Source organism: Thalassophryne amazonica, chromosome 8 (genome assembly GCF_902500255.1).
Source record: "Thalassophryne amazonica chromosome 8, fThaAma1.1, whole genome shotgun sequence".
Taxonomy (NCBI): Eukaryota; Metazoa; Chordata; class Actinopteri; order Batrachoidiformes; family Batrachoididae; genus Thalassophryne; species Thalassophryne amazonica.
The window spans coordinates 57,824,469-57,842,543 of NC_047110.1; the positions used below are offsets into that span (position 1 = coordinate 57,824,469).

General features: G+C 42.9%; 1 protein-coding gene across 2 annotated transcripts in view; it reads left to right on the plus strand.

Annotated features, from left to right (window-relative positions):
- The window catches only part of syt7a (synaptotagmin VIIa), a 325,957-nt gene that overhangs the window by 39,294 nt on the left and 268,588 nt on the right, over window positions 1–18,075 (plus strand). The window lies entirely within an intron of this gene.

An 18,075-nucleotide genomic window follows, 5' to 3' on the forward strand; every position in this document is an offset into this window, starting at 1 on the left:
ATGCCAGCCTTATTAAGTTTGCCTTTCGTTCATGAGGCATGCTGCGTCTGTGATCACTAGGCTTTTTCCACTCGTGTGAAAAATCTTAACACCCTCCCCAAGTGAGTCGGGCTGCATGATCTGCCTTTTGCTTGGTGGACTTGATGAATCCCAGAACTCCAGCTCTGACACTGCTTGAATAAAGCATGCTTTAATTCGTCCACCTTGCCATAATCACTGGACTCAGGATCCTTGCCCTCTGCCGCACTGACAAGCGCAACCCTCAACCTATCAAATCGCTTAAACACAGACACACGGCATATCCGTTTGTTAGAAAATTAATTACTTTAGTTAATTAATTTGGTTTGTTCATTAAATACATGATATTATTGAATAACTAATATTTTTCTATAGTTTTCAGTATTTCTTTTTCTTTTTTTTCTTTTTCTTTTTTGATAACTCTCACATCCAAGGGGGCGAGGTTGGTGACATGAGGGGGCGTCGCCCCCAAACGCCCCCTCGTGGCGCCGGATCCGAATAGTGTCTTCCTGATTTTGGTTTTATATCGTGATGTCATATGTTTCTCCTGCAGAACCTGCATATTGATCCGGATCACTCCCAGGGTCTTCCGTTGTCTAATAGCGACATATAATTTACATTTTGTCAAGATCCATCAAGCAGATTTGAGATAAACCTCAAAATGGTGAAAACGTAAGAAATGATCCAGAATTGGGATCTTGATCCCAATCCATTCCAAAATTTAATGGCGTTTTCCATGGCCTAATATCTATCTGTAGTGAAACCTTTGTCTAAATCCATGCAGTCGTTTTGATGTAATTCTTAAAAGTGTATCAAGTGAAATCCTGAGCCAGAATCTGGATCCGGAACAATAGTGGCAAGAACGTTTGATCAACTGCTTTAACTATTTACGCACGTTGCAGCCATCTCTGGCTGCAACATGCATGTGCACACGTTGTTGTTGTTTTCAGGCCCAAACATTTGTTTGAGAAATAAAAATAGAACGTTTTCCTATAAATAATTATGATGGCTTTTAGAACTAACGAATTTAATTTTAACGATCAACGTACGAGGTTGGACACATAAGAAATTATTAATAGTGACTGACCAGTATTTCACAGTTCCTCTGATCGCGCCTCTTCGTCCTGGCGCCGCTGCGCTATCACGTCTTTTTCCACTGACTCACACCTCGCTGCAGGTGTCTTTTTCCGAGTTTAGAACACAGTTATGGGTAGTTGTTGGCGCTCTTTTTTCTTCTGGGCGAGAAGATTCTTATAAACAGACACGCAGAACACAATGCGCATGCTCTCCCTTCGCGGTGTCACGACCGGCTGCTTGATGAGGCCGCGGAACACAATGCACTGTAAAAAAAAGCATGCAAAATTGGACTAAAAAAAATCCGCGAAATAGCGAGGCCGTGAAAGGTGACCGCGCTCAGGGCCGGCCCAAGCCTTTATGGGGCCTTAAGCAGAATTTCATTTGGGGGCCCCCCTACCATCACCTCAGCACCAGATGCCTCATGTTATGTGTGTAATGTACCCACAATCATTAGCATTATTTGTAATTATCTTACATCATACAGGTGTCATTCTTGTTTTTAACCTTAAAGGGGTAGCAAACTCATAAATATGTTTAATTACTTCTACATACAGAGTGATGTATAAGTATGGCTCATTAATTTAACTATTTGAAAGTAACATCAGCAGGCAGAAGACTGCATTTATAGTAAACACGTTAAATAGTTTAATTTCTTTCAGATGTGCAATGGTGTGCAAAATGTTCAATATCCAAATACAAAATAGAATCAAATGACATTCACATTATCTTACAGAAAAATAAAGTTGTAGTCAAAATTAAATACTTAAATAATAAATACAATACTTAAATAAACTCCAAAATGAACATAGAAATCCACAACATAACAGCAATGTGTGTGCATAGCAATGCACAAACATTGCACTCGGGGCTATTGCTTTAACTTTGGCCTGCAAACCATTGAGAGCTGAGCTACTTTTCCCCACCTTTTGCACCAAATTAATCTGAGGAGTTGATCTTCCCTGCTGTTTAACTCTAAGTTTTTCTTCATAAGGAAGACTATCGAATGGCTTCGCCAAACTCCAGTCCACAGCATTCAAATTGTCTGCCATTATGTGCAGTTTGCTACCTAGCTAGCTTGCTAGCTGGGACTGGCGCGAGGCTAGTGTGAAGTTTGTCCGCCTGTGAGTGCTTTGTGACGGTGGAGGAGCTCAGCAGCACCCGCTGCTCGGTAGGGACAGAAACTGCGATAGAAGTCAGAAAGAGTGATAGAAGTCAGTCTCCAAACACAAGCAGCCACAAAAAAAACAAACACCAGAAATAGAAGCTCGATTTGTCGCTAGTCGTTTTTAACAAAGAAAATGCCGCTAAGAGGATTATGAAAGTCTCCGGTTCAACTCAGAACAGAATGAAAATTAAAAAATGCTCCCATGGATGTTTACACCAAAAGATCGCTGATTCACTCATTTCGCTGTCAATCAAAAGGGATTCAGCCTCAGACTGATCATCCAATCATCATGCAGAAGCTGAGCGTCCGGGCCAGCCGAGGCCAGCCCACTGCCCCATAGACCCGCAGACACGCTGAGCGTCCGATGGTTTCGCTGTAGTCTTTGTGCGGGTTTGAGTGAGAGGAAAGGCCGCGTCGTTACCATTGAGTAAGAAGCTGATTCTGAACAAAAGTTGAGCGGCGTTGTAGCACATATTTAATCAATGACGTACACACAACAGTATATATTTGATTACTTATTTTTGACATTTTAGGGGAAGCTGAGCTTCCCTTGCAGTCCTAGAGCAATCGCCTCTGACTTTAAGACACCTAAATCACTTTACACTAAATGACGAGCATTTTGCTAATAATGACAACAAAAAATTGTAATATTGGACATGCAAACCTACCTTTGTCTTGTTGTTATTTGTCTCGTTTTCCAACTTTTCTTTCTCCGCTCCAGAGGATAATTTCTTTTCTGAGACATGACTTGCACTCCACTTCATTCCTCATGATTAGTCATCGACCACCTGACCCAAGCGGTGCATCTAAATTTGCCCAACGGCAGCAGCAGCCAACAGGAGGCATCAATTAACCTAGTATTGGTATTTTGTCAAAATGTATTTATTTTTTTGGGTGTAATACAATTTCGTTTAATTATTCAATATTATTTTAATTTCATGTATATATTTACTTTTTTATCACAACGTCTCGGTGCTCTCGGGGCCCCCTGGTGGCATGGAGGCCCTAAGCGGCCGCGTAGTTGGCGTATGCCTTGTATATTAATTATCTACGTCAATTGAATTCTGATAAGCATACTAAAATTAACCGGGTTGCAGCTGGTCATACATGAAATTTTCACATTTTCTGTTATGTAACAATTAAAATCAAACACCTTTGGGTTTTGTAGCAGGGTGACTGGACAAAACAGGTTATCTGAAGATGAGCTCCAGAAAAACGTTACATTTTTAGTTATGATAACTTTTAAAGCCATAAATAATGATCTGTATAAACTCACTTGCTTTGTGCACTGTGTCCACTATTGTGCTCAGTGTGTGCACCCTTGGGATAGCAACAAGGACTTGGACACTCCCCAAATAGATTTGTACTCTGCTTTTTACATCATTGTAGAGCAGGTAGCTCAGTGGATAAGGAGCTGAGGTACCAGTATGGAGACCTGGCTTCCAGGACACTGAGAGCCTGGTTTACTAAGAGCCCAGGTAAAGAGTGTTAAATTGTGCGGGCAATCTAAACTCTAGCACACTGGGGTGGAGACAGTTTCGCGAGAGATTTACCAAGAGTAAATGAAAATGAAAGAGAAATGAAAATCCGCCGAGCGCACTACACACCACCTCACACAAAGGCTGCTTACCAGTTCACGCATGCGCACGAAGGTTCAAGGTTTGCTCATGCAAGCACACGTGATTCAAATCCATCAGGATTTTGCAAAAAATAAAAAGGTCTGATACTTTTCTAACAGACCGCGTATAAACACATGCACGCACACACACACCTACGGACAATTTAAAGCGTCCTATCCACTTAACCTGCATTTCTTTGGATGTGGGAGGAAGCCAGAGCACCCAGAGGGAACCCACGCAAACACGGGGAGAACACGCAAACTCCACATAGAAAGGCCACAGATGGGAATTGATCCCATGACCTTCTTGCTGTGAGGCAACAGTGCTAACCACTAATCCACCATGCTGTCCGTGAAGTCTGAGCTGAGCATGGTAATTAAAAAAAGAAAGAAAATCTCTTATTTTAGACATTTAAATTCTTGTTTCATCCATGAGGTTTATGAGGCATTCTGCTTTTGGAACACAGACAGTTAACTGAGTGAGTTGCGAATCTCTTTGTTACTGTTGCCCTGTCAAAATTGCTGATGTATTGTGATGTCATGGCTGTTTTACTAATATGGAAGAGGAAATTGTTGGGGGAGATTACTGTGGCATGCTTTTTACTGAAACACAAATTACAAAGCCCTGCAGTAATAAAGGGGAATATTATAATTTTTGGATTAGCAGTTGCATTTCAGCAACTCCGCATTTTTTTTTTTTTTTTGTGACCTAGAAAAGACATTTCCTTATAATACCATCATCTTAATGTTTCACGCAGCACGTCCCCTGACCTTCTTCTCTCAATTTTTATGCATTTGTATTAAAAGCTAAATCTTGAAATAAACACATTACATTTAATGTGATAGCATTAGTCAAGTCTATTGGACAGCAACAGCATTTGTGTAATTGTGCCTCTGTACACCACCATAATGGACCCAAAATGAAACAATCAGAATGTGCTTCTAGTGTAGACTTTAAGCTTTCATTTGAGCTGTTTAACACATATATAAACACAGTTTGTTGAGGAATTATAGCCATTAGTATAGAGACTGTAGTCCTTCATTTTCAGAGCCCATAAATCAATAGGCAAACTAAATATAAGGTCAGGTCAGGTCTGGGAGCATGCACTAGTGTCACGTGTTGCTGCATCCACCACACAACAGCGCCACCTTGGGTAGCCTGCAAACATCCACACAGGCAACTGATCCAACTCCACCTCTCAGGCATGTGAAATATGGGTGTCCCCTTTTCCAGTCGCTGTGATCCTCAACATGGAGACCTGCTCCACACAATATTAACAAGAGCAATCAGAGAATTCTGATATCCGTCAATCCGGATCCGGATCACCTCCAAAATGCAGTAGAGTCTTCCATGCCCTAATATCTATCTGTGGTGCAAATTTGGTGAGAATCTGTGAAATAGTTTTGACGTAGTCCTTCAAAGCCTATATAAAAAGAAATCTTGACCTAGAATCCAGATCTGGATCTGAATCACCTCCAAAATTTAATGGACCCTTCCATGGCCTAATATGTATCTGTGGTGAAACTTTCATCAAAATCCATGCAGTTTGACATAATCTTGCTAGCAGACAGACAGACAAATAAATAAACGCCAATGATTTTATTACGTCCGTCTTAATTAATTATGTCAAGTGTACTCAGCCTGTCAACAGTTTGGAAACACCAGATGAGATTTGAGCACTTACGGGGACAGCCACTCCCGTTGCACAATATTTTCACGGCATAACTGTTATGTGCAGACGCGGGTTGAGGAGCGGACCTGCGTCTGACTGAACCCAGCGCTAAATAACCAGAAAGCGGTTCCAAAAACAAAACAATTTTATTTTTCTCCTGTGCAATAATTGGTGTACAACATAAATGTGCGGTTGTCTGGCGAGGTGAAGGACGGCGCGCTCTCCAGCGCCCAAATGGATCAAAGCTCGGCGCTTCTGGACCCAGACTCACCGCCGAACACCCCCCAGGTGGATACGACAAACTGACTCTCTGATGTGTGCTGACAGCATGTGTCCCTCACCCGTCCTCCTTCATAGGCACGATGTGTCAAACCCAGGCGCGGTCCTCAGCGTCTCACAAACGAACGTCACAAGGTCGAGTTCCCGGCAATTCTGCTCGAATCACTTACGGCTTAAATGCAGAGCGCCATCTCATTATCTGCTTCAGCTGAAAGTCTTTAAGTTTGCACGTGAGCATCATCCACAGGTGCTGCAAATCATGCTGATGAGGGTGAAGGACTCTTCTGCCAGCACCTTCTCCACAGACAAAAACCAGTTTGCATACCACCTGGAGAGCAAAGAAAAAAAAACAACACCAAAAGGTCCAGCCAAACCCCCCAACACACAACAGTACCCCCCCATCAACGGGAAGCCTCCCGGCGACCGAACAGACCAGGCCCGAGAACAGCACCTCCCTCCGGGGTCCACGTCAGGAAGCAGACGGCGTAACGCTCCCAAGGTCCACCGCAGACAGCAGGACAGGGCACCACGGCTGGAAGGCCGGCTGGCATCAACAAAAAACCCCAAAGAGTCCCATATACAACTCAACATACAAGAAAAAATACAAAACCCACCCAAACCCTCCCCAGGGGACCGTCCCATCCAACCCCGGGAAAAAAAGAAAAACACCCAAATCCAACAACCCAACACAGCCCCAACAACACAATACAAACATAAATTCACAAAGAAAAATAACAAACAACCCCCCCCCCCCCCAGAACGACTTGCAGAGCCCAACACCCCCCAGAAGACCTATACCGCCAGTTCCAGGAGTAACAGCCAAAGCCGGAATCCCACAGAGGTCCCCAGGTATTCATGGAGCAACAGCGCCCCCCAGAGGACTGTACCATCAACCCAAGAGGCACCCTCCCCACAACCCAGGAACTCCAGACCCGGCCACACTTGGCTAGTCGGCCCCACAAGCCAATTCCCCCCCAGAGGACCGTCCCATCAACCCTGGAGGTGGAACCTGGAAGGAAACATAAGAAACACAAAAATCCAACCCCCGGCGGACTTCATTAAACCACCCCGGGGGCAAATAAAACAACCGGCAAACCCTGTTACCTCCCCCAGCACCCCGAAAGACCCCAGATCACTCCCAGAGCCTATCATCGGCTCAATTTTGGTGAACGGCACAAAACTACCACGCTGGGGAAGGAAACAAGAAAAACTAACCCAGTCCCATCCCCTAAGCACAGCGGAAAACCGGAAAGACGTCCGGTGCCCCAAACCGAACATACCACCAGCCCATCAGGAGGGGTGGAACTACCGAAATGGCGAACAGCACAGATCGGCCCACCACTCCGACTGAGGTACGTTCCTGCTGCACCACACCCCGGTAACACCAATGACGAACGGTCAAAGGCCCACCGGGGCTGGAGTGGAACCGGGCATCAACCAAACCCAAAAAAAACGCCCCTGACAACCCCCCCCAGGTGCAGAGGTTTTCTGAGAAACGCTCAGCGTAACCAACCTGCACCACCCCACAACCCCAAAAGACAAACGGTCTTAGAGAATGTGAGGTTGGGGTTAGGGAAACAGGGAAATAAAAACAACAAAACAAAACGACCCAATCCTCAAACAAAAATTACCTAAATTCAAATAATGATTACCTGAGTCCAGCCGAGCTCCGAACCGCCAGTCGTTCACTCCACCAGAACCGCCTCTAAATCCCCAAACAATTTATAACCCCTTACAAGAAAACAAAAACAGCCCAAATAACTAAACAACCAAAATCTGCCCCTTTTTTTGTGTCCATTATTATGCCTGTCTAAGAACACCTGGAGATACGTCATTGTTATCTTTCTTGACGCTTATGTGACCGGGGCAATATGGCGGCTTCAGCTCGTCCGAGCTGCATGGGATCATCCGCAAGAGGAGCCAGATGTCCCGTTGGAGGAGTCTCAGTGGGGCGAAGAAGAGGCAGCCCTGATCTGTGTCGGGGAAAGCCCTGAGACGAAAAGACCCACTCTGATGTCCGCCCTCTCTCGCGTCCACGCTCCTTTATCCGATCATCTAGACGAATAGCCAAAGATATTAGCTCATCTAAATCTTTTGGTTCGTCACGGACTGCTAGCTCGTCTTTTAATGAATCGTTCAAACCATCCACAAACACTCCTCTCAAAGCTGTGGCATTCCAACCGGACTGAGCAGAAAAAATTTGGAAATCCACGGAATAATCCGCCGCACTCCGCCTCCCCTTGGGTGACGGAATTATCTGCACCGGTATCGATGGTGCCGCAGCTGGAGCAGCAGGAGCGGAACGGCTTGCGCTGCAAGCTCCGTAACGCAGGCATCTGTTTGTTTAATTTGGTTTGCGAGATGCTGTAATTGCTCCCATATCTTCTCCAAATGTTCTTGAACTCTTTCAGCAAAAGGAACCGCTTCTGCCGCTGGGTCCATTTTAGAATGGCCGGGAACTACTGTTATGTGCAGACGCGGGTTGAGGAGCGGACCTGCGTCTGACTGAACCCAGCGCTAAATAACCAGAAAGCGGTTCCAAAAACAAAACAATTTTATTTTTTCTCCTGTGCAATAATTGGTGTACAACATAAATGTGCGGTTTGTCTGGCGAGGTGAAGGACAGCGCGCTCTCCAGCGCCCAATGGATCAAAGCTCGGCGCTTCTGGACCCAGACTCACCGCCGAACACCCCCCAGGTGGATACGGACAAACTGACTCTCTGATGTGTGCTGACAGCATGTGTCCCTCACCTGTCCTCCTTCACAGGCACGATGTGTCAAACCCAGGCGCGGTCCTCAGCGTCTCACAAACGACGTCACAAGGTCGAGTTCCCGCAATTCTGCTCGAATCACTCATGGCTTAAATGCAGAACGCCATCTCAATAATCTGCTTCAGCTGAAAGTCTTTAAGTTTGCACGTGAGCATCATCCACAGGTGCTGCAAATCATGCTGATGAGGGTGAAGGACTCTTCTGCCAGCACCTTCTCCACAGACAAAAACAGTTTGCATACACCTGGAGAGCAAAGAAAGAAAACAACACCAAAATGGTCCAGCCAAACCCCCAACACACAACAATAACTTCACACAGGAAAAATGGTGTACTGTTTTGTTTTCCGCTGCATTCACTGAAACAGTCGCGAAAAGTGCAGTTTTTTTTCGGTTCCCAGTGGAGATTTGAAGACGATGCAAATGGGAAAAGTGTGTCAGTAAGTGTTAGCCTACACAGCTAACCAAGGTAGCTATGTTCTCTCTCCTGCACAACCACCTCAGCATGTTTGTGCTCCGGGTCATAAACAAACCACAACACATGTCCACTTTCCACCTCATCATCATCATTTTTTCTTTGCATTTTTACTTTGTTTGCATGTAATTTGCCCCAAAAAGTGCCATGTTTCTGTCCCCAGAAGTACAAAAAATTACATCATATGTGTCATATTTTACCCCTTTAACACGCGTCCTCAAATGACATTGCGCTGCTCTACATTACACTGAGAAATACAATTAGATGGTACTTTATGTTATATCAAAACTAAGTGACTGATAACAGTTATAGACTTTAATTTTGGTGTACCCGTGATTATGTGGACCTGGTCAGGATGTTGTTTCGCCTTGTGTGTATTCACAGCACTTCACTTTTTCCACATTTTGTTATGTTACAGCCTTATTCCAAATGTAGTAAATTCATTTCTTTCCCTCAAAATTCTACTCACAACACCCCATAATGGAAACATGAAAAAAGTTTTGTTTTTAGTTTTTTTATTTTTGCAAATTTAGTAAAAGTACATAAAAAAAGAAATCACATGTACGTAAGTAATCACACCTTTGCTCAATACTTAATTCAAGTCTTCTTGAATATGATGCCACAATCTTGGTGCATCTGTCTTTGGGCAGTTTTGTCCATTCTTCTTTCCAGCACCACTCAAACTCCATCAGGTTGGATGGGGAGCGTCAGTGCACAGCCATTTTCAGATTTCTACAGAGATGTTCAATTGGATTCAGGTCTGGGTTCTGGCTGGGCCACTCAATGACATTCACAGAGTTGTTCTGAAGCCACTCCTTTGATATCTTGGCTGTGTGCTTAAGGTCATTGTTCTGCTGAAAGATAAACTGTCGCCTCAGTCTGAGGTCAAGAGCACTCTGGAGCAGGTTTTCATCCAGGATGCCTCTGTACATTGCTGCATTCATCTTTGCCCTCAATCCTGACTAGTCTCCCAGTTCCTGCCACTGAAAACCATTCCCACACCATGATGCTGCCACCACCATGCTTCACTGTAGGGATGGTGCCTGGTTTCCTACAAATATGACGCCTGGCATTCACACCAAAGAATTCAATCTTTGTCTCATCAGACCAGAGAATTTTGTTTCTCATGGTGTGAGAGTCCTTCAGGTGCCTTTAGGCAATTCCAGGTGGGCGTGTCATGTGCCGTTTACTAAAGACTGGTTTCCATCTGGTCACTCTAACCATACAGGCCTGATTGGTGGATTGCTGCAGAGATGGTTGGTCCTTCTGGAAGGTTCTCCTCTCTCCACAGAGGAATGCTGGAGCTCTGACAGAGTGACCATCAGGTTCTTGATCACCTCTCTGAACTAAGGCCCGTAGATGGGTGGCCAGGTCTAGAAGAGTCCTGGTAGATCTGTACTTCTTCCCTTTACGGATGATGAAGGCCACTGTGCTCATTGGGACCGTCATAGCAGCAGAATGTTTTTGTAACCCTTCCCCAGATTTGTGCCTCCAGACATTCCTGTCCTCAGAGGTCTACAGACAGTTCCTTTGACTTCATGTTTGGTTGTGCTCTGACATGCACTGTCAACTGGGGACCTTATATCCTTATATGTAGACAGGTGGTGTGTCTTTCCTATCATGTCCAATCAACTGAATTTACTCCAGGTGGACTCCAATTAAGCTGTAGAAATATCTCAAGGATGATCAGTGGAAACAGGATGCACCTGAGCTCAATTTTGAGCTTCATGGCAAAGGCTGGCGAATACTTATTTACATGTGATTTCGTAGTTCTTGAAATTTTTTAATAAATTTGCAAAAGCGTTTTTCACATTGTCATGGAGTATTGTGTGTAGAATTTGAGGAAAAAATAATGAATCTTATTCATTTTAGAATAAGGCTGTAACATTACAACATGCAGAAACAATGAAGCGCTGTGAATACTTTCCAGGTGCACTGTAAATGCACAATTTCACATTTCAAGTAGCAAGTAACAAAATTCAATTCAATGAAATTGTGTATTTCTTTAAAAAAATACACATAAGGGAATGTTTCTGTGAAGGCTCTCAGTGTCCAGGTGGTTTCCATAGTAGAGAAGCTTGAATCTTCGACTAGACTGGGTTGCTTGACGCGAGGACATTTCGCTTCAAATCGCAGAAGCTTCCTCAGCTAAAATTCTTGCTCTGGTGGTCTGACTTCTATCTTGACCCTTGTAGAGAAGAACAAACAGAAGCCACAAAAGCTGGAGTTTTAAACCTAACCAGACCCCTCCTACCGAGAGGCAGACTGCTATTGGCTAGTGACTAAAAAATTGCCAGTGGACCTCAGTCCGCAGTTCATCTCCACCTTAAAGACACAAACCACACTTTTGAGGACAAGTAAGTTAAAATCTTAGCCAGAGAGAAGAAATGGTTTAAGAGAGGGATGAAGGAGGCATTGTATGTGAAACAGTTGAAACCCAGCCTTAACCGGGGAGGGAGTCTGAGACACGCTTTGTCCCCTGTTTACAATGGGGTACTCAGGTCAAAGCAGTTTCAGTCTTTTGTTCATGGTAATGAATCATTCACATCATCAGGAGAGCCATCAGGAGAGGCGTCAGTCCTCATTGTTAGGAGGACAGCTACCCTGTCATTAGGAGGGTGCTAACTAGAGCACAATAGGTGCTACTTAAACCAATTGTTTAGTCACTAGCCAATAGCAGTCTGCCTCTCGGTAGGAGGGGTCTGGTTAGGTTTAAAACTCCAGTTTTTGTGGCTTCTATTTGTTCTTCTCTACAAAGGTCAAGACAGAAGTCAGACTACCAGAGCAAGAATTTTAGCTGAGGAAGCTTCTGCGATTTGAAGCGAAATGTCCTTGCGTCAAACAACCCAGTCCAGTTGAAGATTCAAGCTTCTCTACTAATAAATATTTTAGAGGACTTGCCCATTCATCACTATGGCAACTATTATTATTACAGTTCAGTAGGTACAGGTAATTTGGTGGTCAGTTATCAGGTGCTAATCAGTCAACAAGTAATGCCACTGCTGACTGAATAAAGCAGAACACTACTCAGTTAAGGGCATCAGTTTTATAATGGTCAGATTCCTCTGTCTGAAGGTTTTAAATCTGAGGGTCTGTGCCCCCAGACAAGCAATGTGGCAGGCCACCAGTGCATTTGTGCTGGTTTTCCATCCAGCTTAGGGGAGTGACACTCATCCTACCAGCTAATACCAGTCTAATTGAGGGCAGAAGGGAGCTACGTACATGCGTGCACAGCAGAGCCTATTTGTGCATGTTCACGGCTGTGGAAGATCTGTCACACATTAAAACTAGTCAGCCTGGATAGTGAGTGTAATTTTATAGACTTCCATCACCAGACTCTGCAGCCTTACAATCAATCCTTATGTCACTCAGATGCTGCACTTGTGTCCTCAGACTGCCACTCACTCTCCCCCTCCACTGCTAACACAGAAGCATGGCTAACAGAAATGGGAGAGCAACACTCACTCATTTTTACAGAAAAACACCAGTTAACAACCTAAAGCACATGGACACTTGCACTAATTTGATCCCCGCACTGGCACGCAGTCTGGTGTACCAATGAGTAAACCCATCGTGAACTGTTGTAAACCAACCTCGTCTCAAGGCAAGTCATGATTCAGCAGCACGAAATAAACATTAATCTATTGGTTCGTGATATTGTGACGAAACGCGCCTCATTTTTGTCACGGCAGCACAAATTCATTCTAATTCATTCCGTGATGGCTGCACGAAATTAAAAGTGGGGTCGGGATGGTTATGGTTAGGGTGGGGGAAGGAGTAGGACTAGGTTATGGTTAAGGTTAGGGTTGGGGGTATAAGTAGGTTTTGTAATAGTGAGTTACAAAAAAACCCTGTCACTAAAATTTGACTCATTTCGTAACGGGAGGACGAAAAACAAAACAAAACACCGTGAGACTGGGCCGTGTAAACTGTGCATGGCTGCGTGCCAGTACGCAAAGAAAATTTTGAAATGTTCAAAACTTCTGCCACGCATTAATTTCATGAACTAGCAGCCTAGTCTCACGTTTTTTTTCGTCCTCTAGTCATGAAATGATTCAAATTTTGTGACAGGTTTTTTTAAACTCACTATTACTAACCCTAACTCCTTCCCCCAACCTAACTTTAACCATAACCTAACGCTACTACTTCCCCTAAACCTAACCATACCACCCCGACCCTCCGCTGCACTTTTAATTACGTGGAGCCATCACGAATGAATTAAGATGAATTGTACTCCATGACAAAAATTTTGCACTTTTCGTGACAATATGACGAACCAATAGATTAATGTATATGTCATGCTGTATGAATCATGACAATCCGTGAGCCTGGGTTGGAACTAGTCGTGACATTACGCAACCTACTCGTTATTTTTAAAATTCAACGGGTCGAAACAAATGGAAATAAAAGCCTAAATTTCTTTTCTGCAGCGAATACTAGCAAACTTAGAGAAACATTTGATTAATTGTTGGGCCATGTTGTTTCATGAAAATTAAGGGATAAAGGAGTAAAGCTATAACTTGACAACAGCAATTTTTTAATTTAGCAGGTAAAAATACATAAGAATCCGTCTGTCTACTTTTAACAGAAAATGCCTTGGACAGTGCTTTTCTGAATATGGAACCTAACTACATACTGTTTGTATTTCTTAAAGACTGATGCACAAGATGTATTCAGTGACTTGGAAATCTCCTGACTTGTCTAAAGAAAAGTTTGTTCAATTGCTTCCAGCCTCTTGGGATGGAGAGCTCTGTATAAAAATAGTTGCAATTTTTTGATAAACCCCTTAAATTAAAGTTAAACGTCTCCACTTCAAGTACATTTTGATTGTTTCAACTCCACTGTATTGTTGTGCAGTGGCAAAATCACCAAAACCAGTCCCTGTCCAAATACTTATGGACCTGGCCTTTAAAGCTGCCACCGGAGCACCTCAGTTGCACAGAGCACCTCATCAGCATGTGAGATATTTGATATTTCGCTCCATCATTTGTCCTTAATTTATTTAGCTTTCAATGAGAGTCAAATGGTTGCATTGTTCAGTTTATTGTACAGATGAATGTTATAATTCTTAGATCCTGAGGAATCTACTGTCAGATGCATGGACTCCAGTGCGGCAATGGAAGGCAATTAGATGCTTTTGTGGGAACACCTGCAATGAAACAGATTTAACCTGCTGTTTGACTGTGTCACTTGGAGAGCTTGCATGGCCCCGGTGGAGCAGAAGCTGCGTCGCTGATTAGACAACAAGACTAATCACCTTTTGTGGCATCAATCAGAGTCATTTGGGCCTGAAATAAAAGCACATTTATAAGGAAAAGAAAGTTGGATGATAGTTCTTTCATTGCCAAGCTGGAAGAAGGAAATTCAGTCACTGCCATGTGATGTGGATGTCACTTATCCAAAGACGTGTACAAGTATATAAAACTGGATCCATAGAGCAGACCTGTTGAAGACAGTCCTCAGGCTGGGGCTATTTTTTAAGGCGGACGGGCTCTCAGCTGACAGGATGGGAGAGAGGAGGAGGTCTGCTCTCCTTTTTTCGGTCATCTACTGTCCTGTTTTCCTCTGTCTTAGGAAAGAGGAAACAATCTGCACCAGTTAGCATTAAAGGTCGGGAGGACTGATAGGAAGGAAGAAGCAAAGCGTCAGATGATAGAGTGGACGTGAGCATGAAAAGATGGAGACCGTAAGAGAAGCGCGTGGGGTGGGGGGGGCTTCTGTCAACCCTGGAGGAGCAGTCAGTGCAGGTTTTGTGTGTGCATTCCTACGCATGAACCCTATCAAATGCAGTAAGCTCATCAGTTAATGACTTCACCCCCTCCTTTTGTTGAAGCCTAAGCTGCATTGCATGAAGACCCACCAGTCATCAATAGGTGATATAACCACGTGGGCAAGGGATTACTTTTGGAAACCTTTGTCCTGCACTACAATACCGAGTTAATATTTACAAATGCCACTTAAAACTTTACTGTGCAAAGAAGAAGCCTTATGTTAGCCTTGTGCAAGTGGCGTCACATTATCTGTTCTAAGACTCATGTGGGGTTGGGTCATCACACAGTGAAAATGTGTACTGTGGTCAGACGAAAATCAGTATTGCAGGTCTTTTTTGAAGAATGGACACTGTGTGCTCTGGACAAAACACAGAAAAGAACCATCCAGATGTTGATCAGCAACAAGTCCAAATCCTGGGTGTGTCATGATATGGGGGTTGTGTCGATGCACTTGGCAAATGTGCATTACACTTCTATGGTGGCAGCATTAATGCAAAAAAGTACACTGACATTTTAGGATAACATATGTTGTCTTCATGATGACATCTTTCCTAGGGACATCCATGAATTCTTCAACAAGACAATGCAAAACCACATTCTGCACACATAACAAAGGTGTGGATCCGAAAAGAGAGGGTACAGATGCCAGATTGGCCTGCCTACACTCCTGACCTGTCCCTAATAGAAGAATTTTGACATGAAAAACGCAATAACGACCTCATACTGCAGTTTAAGATGTGTTTACAGGGAGAATGGGAAAAAAATAGCACCTCAGACAGTCGTGAGAAGAAATGACAGCATTACAAAGTGGTAAAGTTATTATATATATATATATATATATATATATATATATATATATATATATATATATATATATATATAGTATGTAAACAAACACAGTGCATCAGTTTATGGAGTATGTATTTATGATAACAGTGGCTGATGTGTATTTTCTAAAATTGCTGAACTTGTAGGGGTCAAATGCACTTCTGACATTTATGGTCATATTCTATTATATGTTGAACACTTACATGTATGCTGTTATATAACCATCCTTTGGCATCATGTTGGTCCTCGTTCACTTTGCTGTCTCTTTCTCTTGATTCTCACTGATGCTTTTTTCCACGCAGTTCAGTGGCCTCTTTTGTCTTGATGCAATTTTAACTATCGTGTTGCATCACAGTGCATCTTGTTTGAAAACCAGTAGCTGTACAGGTCTGTGCTTCCAAAGGAGATACGATGAAGAATTTGAGCTTTTTTTTTTTTTTTTTATTCAATTCCAGTAACTTGTTCTATTTCAAGGTTACTTTATTTGTACCAAAAGGTAAATTTGGTTTGGCAGTGAGTCACTCCATTCATAACAATCACATAACACATAAATACCGATAAAAAAAATACCATAAATATAATAAAAATACAATGAGCAGTGCAAGTACAGGCCAATAACATGGCACCCAGAAGAAAGTCACAATGCATGTGCCATCTCAATGCAAAGTAGCAGATAAATTTGGTTTATTTTGGTTCATGATAGAGGAAGCAGAAACTGTTGGCTAATGTACAGCCCTGTACTTGGACTTGGAGAGGATTGTGGTTTGCAGATAGCATTCTTGTTATCGTAGCAAGATGCATTTTATTTTTGAGCATCTGTGGCTTTTCATACAAAAGCCACTTTTTCTCGTACCAGTATTCCTATTCCTATTCCTAACAATACCATTCAAACCCGTGTTCATTAATTAGATCAGATCTAAAACAGGACCCCGAGATGCAACGGTGCCAGTGTGTGATAAAAATATGTTTCCGTTCTGTGTGGAATAATTAAAATTTTAGTTTGAGGGGGGAAAACGTATTCATCCAGTCATTAACCCTATAATGCAGTATGTATCATGTTTGATACATACAGTACATTTAGTGAGTCAGGCATTAAAGGGTTAATTGTTGTAAGGCAGGTGGTCATAGACAGGTTGTTTGGATTAGTTGGCCTCACAGCTTGTTAAAAATGAGTGACTACCTGCATTTTACCAATGGAAACTTATCGTATATTGACCCATGTTGTCAAAATATGCTAAATATAAAGAAAACAGGAGAGACCCAAGAATGCTCCCTTGCAGAATCCCCAAACAAACACTGTAGCTTTAAGTTACCTGATAATTTATCTTAAAAGAAAATGGCATAAAACACAAATACAAGCAGAACAAATCAGTCACACCTTCTCACCTTTCACGACCTATGACACAGATACCTGTGTCCATTTGGGGTGTAACGGTATAGCTCCCTCATGGCTTAGTGCAACTCATGGCTTTAAGGTCACGGTATGATTGAGATCATGGTATGTTCCTGTCAGGTTTCCTCATAAGTATAGAACATAAGACTCACTTGAAATATTCCACTTGAGGATTGACAGTTTTCAAATCCTTAACATTCTGCCTGAAATTTTGACATACGAGGTCTGTTAGAAAAGTATTGGACCTTTTTATTTTTTGCAAAAACCTGATGGATTTGAATCACGTGTGCTTGCATCAGCCAACCTTGAACCTTCGTGCGCATGCGTGAATTTTTTCACGCCTGTCGATTGCATCATTTGCTGGTAAGCAGCCTTTGTGTGAGGACGTGTGTCGTGCTCTCGACGGTTTTTCATTGCAAGGAAAATGACGGAACGACTGGAGCAGCGCCGCATCAAATTTTGCCAGAAACTGGGCGACAGCCAGGTGGAAACCATTCGGATGATTCAGACAGCAAAAAATAAAAAGGTCCGATACTTTTCTAACAGACCTCGTATTTTGCATAATCACATGAAAATCAAACATCAGAACATGACTATAATTCATTGTCAGTGTTGCAGACCTCACATTTTTTTTTCATAATTTTTTGTTTTTGTTTCACCGTTTATTGTTGCACTCCTAGTGTCCAGTGGTGTTGAAGGCAGAAAGAAGTTCAATCTGAGAAATTGAATTTAGTTATAATACATGCATCAGCACTGACTAATTATTAACAAGTCTGCAATAATTAAACAATAACGTTCTACTTTTTTTCATTGCTTGGCAGTGAAAATCCCATATATGACATTAGGCTGGAAGTGCGGTGAAACACAGAGCCACTCTTTGGCCTCAACGACACCTTTTTCTGTTCAAACAAAAAGCCAGAATGGCACATTACAGGAGGACACGTTGCTTTCGTTGCTCAGTACATCTGCCGGCCTCAGCTCCTGGCTCCCCTACCTATGTGTACATTAGT